Here is a 7,094-nt window from a genome sequence, read left to right on the forward strand (position 1 = left end):
GCGAAATTTCATGTGAAGTCCACTTCGCAGGGCACTTGCGGTCAAATAAGACAACGCTTGAATGCTGCTGCCTGAAGAAGAGAGCTCCTTACTGAAGTGAAAGTGTTGATTGGTGTCACTATCTCACGAACTTGCCGGCGGATCTCCACCAAATTCGGGGGATCCCTTCAGCTCGAGGTGCCCTCTCGAACGCCACCCTCTACGCATCAAATTTCATATCGGTGGCATATTCACCGATACGATATATCGGCGACAGGCTCATATCGGCCGATAATATCAGCAAAACGATATATCGGTCGGACTCTAATTTTTTCAAAAACGCTTTAGAAAACTGAGTCGGGCTGAGTAGCAAAACAAACAAAAGCCAATCAGCAGTAAGGGGCGTGTCTACTCATGATGTGGAAGAGAGAGCGCTCAGTGCACAGGATGGACATTAGCCGAGCTGAGCGACGACAGAAAGATAGAGATGGTGGATAAAAAACAAAAGAGGAAAACGTCTGCGGAACAAAAGAAGGCTTTAAACCTCCTCCACTGTCTGTTTCAAGCGTCAGCTCCCAAAGTGTGTCCGAAAAGTAAGATAATATGTTTAATACAGCAGATTCCGCCATAATCGTTGCCTGGGTTGCATACGTATGTGTGGGGCGAGACCCTTTTGGGGTAGGGGAGTGTTTGTTTTGGTGATTTGAAATATCAACATTGGCTATCAGAAATCACTTACCCCACCTTTAATCGTTTTAACATGCAATTAACATGTTAAATTGACAGCCCAAGTTAATTTGCTTAGCAAACACTAATAAAAAGTCACTTTTGTATTACATTGTGAGACTCATTCACATCAACTATGATGAAAGAAATCATTTGCAAAAAAAAAAAATTAACGAGAACAATCATTTGCATGCTTGTTGAGGCAACTGGTGGCTCTACCTGCATAGCATGTGCGTGTTTTAACATGTGTATCAAATACAGAAACACATACTTGCCAAGATACCTGTGAGCAAGACCCGGGCAGCCATTAGAACTGATAAAAGCAGCTTAAAGAGTCCTGAACAACACGACACAGGACGGCTGAAGTGGAAAATCATCAGAGCTTTGAGGTGTTTACAGTCCCAGACTCCCAGTGAGCTCTGCCCTGCTGGAATTATTCAAGATACACACAGTCATTCATGTGGAATTATTCACAGACTCACTCACACACACACACACACACACACACACACACACACACACACACACACACACACACACACACACACACACTGGCGTGACATCCATACCATGTGATCATGCCAGGCGTTATGCCAAAGGCCAGCCATGTCACTTACCAGAAATCACAAAGACACAGAGGGGGAGGGAGAGACAGAAAAAGCTGTATATTTTAACAAACTATCAAACCTCCAGCCCGAGTTTGACAGTAAATCATACATTCAGAGTCTGCGTGCAACGCTCATTGCGTATTGTTGGTTTAATATGTCCATAAAAGAGCGCTTATTGCTCTTATCGCTGCACTGTCCCTGCATCTCTTTCATCCCATATTTTCCCTCTTACAAAAGTACACAGAAATACAATTAAGCATGAACAATTTTCCATGAAGACACTGATACGACACTGTTTACACAACACAATGATTAAAAAGGTCATTCCCAGCCACATTCATTCCAATATCTGACTGAATAGGTTCATACAGTGACTATATGAAGCAGCTGCTTTTGATTTGATTTGATAGGAGACCTGAATGTAGACGGGATCTGAAGTCCAGCATCTCACTGGCATCAAAGAAACAGTGACAGGTCAGGTGCATAGTTACTATTAATACATGCCAACTCGGAGTTTACTCACTGTAAACAATGTGGGCTACATGAGAGATGAACCCCAACCCTGGATTCAAAGAACTCTCTGTGAAATGTCCTATATAAACTGCTTTTGCACCGATATTCGACCTTGTAACATTCAACCCCGAAACACTCTGAATGTAACAGGGCTGGAACAAAACACGTTTTGAAAGAGTAATTACTTTTTTGGGCTCTTTATCAGCATTTCACTCATATTGGCCTCATCAAGCTCAACAGTTCAACTCCGTTACGGGAAAAACACATTTCTGTTATTTTTTTTTTTTACAGAAAAAATATTGTTCTTCGCACAGAGCGCAAGAAAACTTACTGTAAATAACGCAGTGTGGTGCAATGATTTTTGAGAGCTGAGGTTCAGTTTTGTATCGATCTTAAACCCAGAAACATTTTGACAATTACACGGTTGGTAGAAAACATTTTTTGTCAGGGGTTATTAAAATAAATTAATTAATTAAATAAATAAAAGTAAGTATGTATGTATTTACGTATGAGATTATTGAGATTAGGCTATTATAGTTTTGTTTAATGATTTGAATTTGTTTTAATTTTAGTTAAAGTTTCAGCAATTTTGTTGTTTTTGTCATTTTTATTAGTTATCATTTATGTTTAAATATGTCTATATAGTTTTATTCAGTTTTATTTCAGTTTTAGTTTGAGTTATTTTATTACATCAAGTTAAACTAAATGAAAAGGAGCAATGCTGCTTTTGGCAACTATTTTAAATATTTTTTCTATATATTTTATATTACTTTAGTTAACATTTATTTTGTTTCAAGTAACCAATTTTTTTTTTTTTTTTAAGTTTTAGTTTTAGTTAACGATTAACAACCCTGATTTAAATTAAAATAATATTGTAATACCAATCATACTGTGGGTTGAAATAAGTTGTGTTTTATTATTTGGGATGAATAGCTTAACAATTAAATAATAATTATAAATAAAATAATAGTTTTAGGAACTGGCCACTAAAAATCCCCATTTGTGGAGCACTGCTCTCTCGTTTAGCAGTAAGCTAATGATAAATAAATACAAAAGTCTTGATATTTTCTAGCACAAATGGCACACAGTTGTGCCAGAATGCCTTTATCAGTTTGCAGTGAATCAGTGCGAAATACTCTTAAGATTTTAAGACTGTTCTCAACAAACAAAAGGTCCATGAAGTGCATGTGACTGATGGTGTAGCGCGCACCTCATACAGAACGACAGATTCATCACAGCACATCTCGAGAGTCTCTGGGCCCGAGATCTAATTACTGATGTACAGAGCGTGCTCATTGTATTCAGATAAGGCTCTCAGTGAAGGGGGCTGTCAGGGTTCGGCCCAGAGAGCACTTCAGGCAAACCCAACAAGCCCCTGGCTCTTCAGCCCCATGTGGAATGTTTGGTAGTGCGAGGCCTCGGGAAGGCAACTCAGGACACAGTGCAAAAATACAGCTGCTGCGCGTCATCAGGGATGTGGCAGCTTGCCAAACCAAAGACAGCGCTCTTAAAGGCATGCATTGAGCCCGAGAAACATGGCCTTGTATATTGTTTGAGAACGATGCATGGATGACGATATTGCTTCAGAATACAGTCAAACTGTCCAATGAGCTGTCGTGACCCAACAATGACAGACAAAACAATAATAATTGCAAATCTTAAAATGCAACTAAACATTCAGCCATGCATAGCTAGGATGGCAAAATAAATGGACTTGTAAAAGTCAGGAAAAAACACTACCCTATCTTTAATTGTTGATGTTAACTCGGGAAGTAAATTCATTTTCTGTTTATAGAAGCTTGTCAGATTAGACAAACCATGGTTACTGTAGTTAAATAAAACTAAAACCATTAACAAATATTTTTTAACTAAAACAACAATTTTATATATATCTAAGTTCATTTACTTTAACGTGATGTACCAAAATAACTAAACCTGAAATAAAAATTAATACAACTGCATAGACATGTTTAAAAATAAACAATAATACACAAAAATGACAAAACACACAGCAAAATTACTAAATATTTTAACTAAAATGAAAATGAAAAAAAATAAAAAAAATAAATAAAAACAAATTCAAATGATTAAGCAAAACTATAAGAATTATTTAAATTCTGCTAAAATAACACTTCTTCCAACATGGACAGGTTGCGTGATACGCCCTCATCTTCAAAAACCATCAACAAAAATACAGAAGGTCAAAGACAACACAATATTAAATACAGGTTCACTCCCAGCAAGGATGTGTGACCACAGTTTGTTTAGTGAATAGAGAAAAAACCACAGCTATTCAAGAGACATTTACAAACCAAAACTGTCAATGCCATGTGGGCCTGCAACTAACAAACATTTTGATCGATATTTTGAGTAACTATAAATCACTGTTTGCAAGTCTGTCAGCACATTCTTAGGACTCAGCCACCAAAAAACCCATATGTGCATCAAAACAGTGATGTATTCATATTCAGCTCATCTGCAGTAACAGCTGGTGTGGATTTTACAGCAGTGTGTAGCTGTGAAAAGAAGCCATGTGGCTCTCCGGGCCTGGAAATACACCACCATAGTCCAAAAACTACCTCAAAATCTCTTCACATGCTCGTCCTGAGGAGGAACCCAGAAAAGCTGACATTTGGTAATGCAGCAAGGCTTTCTTTTGGTAAGGAATATGACACTAAGAGCACACTATTCTGTTAAAACGACTTACTGTGCGTGCACACATAAAATATTTGTTCGATATCATCTAGATGGAGAGAGTGAGATCTTATGCAGGAAATGCCATGGAGCACGTTAGTTGCATAGGAAAGGAGGCATTGTGCACAGTCACATGTCTTGGAAACCAGACAGCAGCACGCAACAGTCACACACTCCATGTGGCTATACACTCTCTCCTCTGACCAAACTTCCTTTCTCCAATTTAGTCATCGTCTGAATAATCTTAAAGCAACAAACACTCACTCAACTGAAACTAAAGATCAGCCCCAGACCTGCCTGAACACACTATGAACTGCAAATCAAACTCAAACCGTTAGTTTGAGATCTCACCGAGTGTGTGCGGCGGCCGTGTCTCTGTTCATGTGGTTTCAGAGTTAAAAATGACATCCGGTTTCAATGAACAAATCAACTGCTGAGGATTCATGCTACAATGGACTTCATTTATTAACAAACAAGTTGCAACTGGAGATTGTCAGCATATGCTGTCACAGAATAAAGCAAATAAAATAAAATGTAATTTACAGCTGTGACTTCGATCTGTATAAGAAAAAAAACAAACATTGATCTTTCTACATATTTGTTTTCTGTATTCAAATACTCCAAGGTTCTTCAAAGAATATCACGGCCCAAAAACATGTGATACCATGCTACCATTTTCAGATAAACGTCATACCTTGGTACCAATGTTGGTAGCAGCCTACCATATGGTGGCATGTCCAAAAACAGTACTTGACAGGCCTTAGGCAGTTTTGCAAAAGTAAGCTATAACAGTGTTTGTGATGGTCTGCAGTCTGCACAATCATCATCATCATAATTCTGCATCAAAATGCTAAAAAAAAAAAAACTCACATTCTGCTCACAAAAACACATATAACCGAATTCATCTGCATTCCTTCACTGCCACTTTTATTTTTAAACAACTTTCATTAGCCAAAACAAATGACTTGAATTTAAGGCATTAATGTTCACGAGCTCAAAACGAACCCAAGTTTCAGTACCCCCCGCACTGAAATCTGATCTCCATCAGTGACTCTGAATTATAGAAATGTATTAAGTAGGAAATAAAATATGGCCCCATATGCGTCATGCAGTCCTGCCATCAAGACTCAAACATGATGCGTGTCATATATTTACCCGGCGAGTCTCTCCTCCATATAAGAGCCCGACTCTCTGTAGCGGCGTATTTCTGTGGATGTGAAGTTTCCAGCGGGGTCCGTGTTCAGCCAGACCCTCCTCACCTCCACTGCTCTCTCCCTACAACGCCAGAGCTCTCCCCATTTGCCTCTCTGTCTGAGTCTCCCCTCTCTCTCTCTCAGTTCAGGAAGTGATTTCGCGTTCAGTCTGACATCATTCTCGAACGCTTTCAGGAGTTTTTAAAGACACAGTCGGACCGTCCCGTACAGTTAATATCTAATGAACAAGTATGGCAAGCCGGTTAAACATTTATTCCTCAAACTTAACTATGTTCAAGTATATGTGCAGGCAGTCAGGTATTATTGCAAAACCAAATAATAACCAAAGTAGATCACCTTGTAGGAATGTATTTAGGCCTAGCTAAAATGACAGTCTAACTGTACTTTATTATGGCCACTTAACAAATACAAAAATAAATGTACATGAAATATTCAGAGCGAAACAGAAAGGCTTTTCACACTTACCCTGGGTCATTCTAAACCATGGGTAAATGGAATCCTGGGTTAGGGGAGCGCGGGGCCAGGGACGTGTCTAGAGCATTTTAAATGGCCACCCCTGGCCACCACGTAGACACGCCCCTGCGCGGGGCACAAAGTAACACGGGGTAAGTTGTAACACAAGTGGTTTAAATATTTCCACACATGCTAGCATAACCAAATTTACAGTATCAGTTTAGATTATTTTTTAGTGCTTCGCTAACTATCAGAAGACAGTAACCAGTTTTAAATTCCAATTGCGCAGATGGGGCATGTTGTAACACTGCATTACAATGTGCCCTGCCATGCTATTCTATGACATTAGCGATGTAATTCACACTATTTACTTTAATACATTTTAATGATAAACGATGAGAAACAGGTGAATAAATGTCTTGTATATTTTTTTAATTCGATCAGATAACATTTTAAGCTGTAATATGGTCATGTTACAACGTGCCCCTCAGATGTTACAATGTACCCCACCTACGGGGCATGTTGTCACATTTCACTTCCAATTTTTGAGGGTAAATAAAGAAAAACGTATACACTATAATTATGAAACAAAGCGACATATTTGTACTAGACAAGTGTGAAATTACTGTGGATAAAAACTATATACTCTGAACCCCATGTGGATTTACACAATTTGAGAAAGTCAAAAAGTGTTACTTTGTGCCCCGCTCTCCCCTATTTCCTTCACGTTTCACACTGTTCATAAATTACCAGGGGTTAACAACACAAACACACTCACAAACTGACGTTTTTAACATTTTTATTTGCATATTTGCAGTATCAGTGTCATTGACAGGACAAACGCAACATGCAACCTGGTGCTTAGCATTGCACATCCTCATGTTATTGCAGACTGTACTATCAAGTG

At 38.6% G+C, this 7,094-nt stretch overlaps 1 protein-coding gene across 1 annotated transcript in view; it reads right to left on the bottom strand.

Annotated features, from left to right (window-relative positions):
- Nucleotides 1–5,889, bottom strand: part of nacc2 (NACC family member 2) — a 52,213-nt gene extending 46,324 nt beyond the window's left edge. Inside the window, exon 1 of the mRNA XM_016469059.1 lies at nt 5,676–5,889. The gene's annotated coding sequence lies outside the window, so the exon portion shown is untranslated. The remainder of the gene's footprint in view (nt 1–5,675) is intronic.
- Nucleotides 5,890–7,094: the final 1,205 nt, after the last annotated feature.

This window comes from Sinocyclocheilus anshuiensis, unplaced genomic scaffold (genome assembly GCF_001515605.1).
Source record: "Sinocyclocheilus anshuiensis isolate Anshui unplaced genomic scaffold, SAMN03320099.WGS_v1.1 scaffold1045, whole genome shotgun sequence".
Classification (NCBI taxonomy): Eukaryota; Metazoa; Chordata; class Actinopteri; order Cypriniformes; family Cyprinidae; genus Sinocyclocheilus; species Sinocyclocheilus anshuiensis.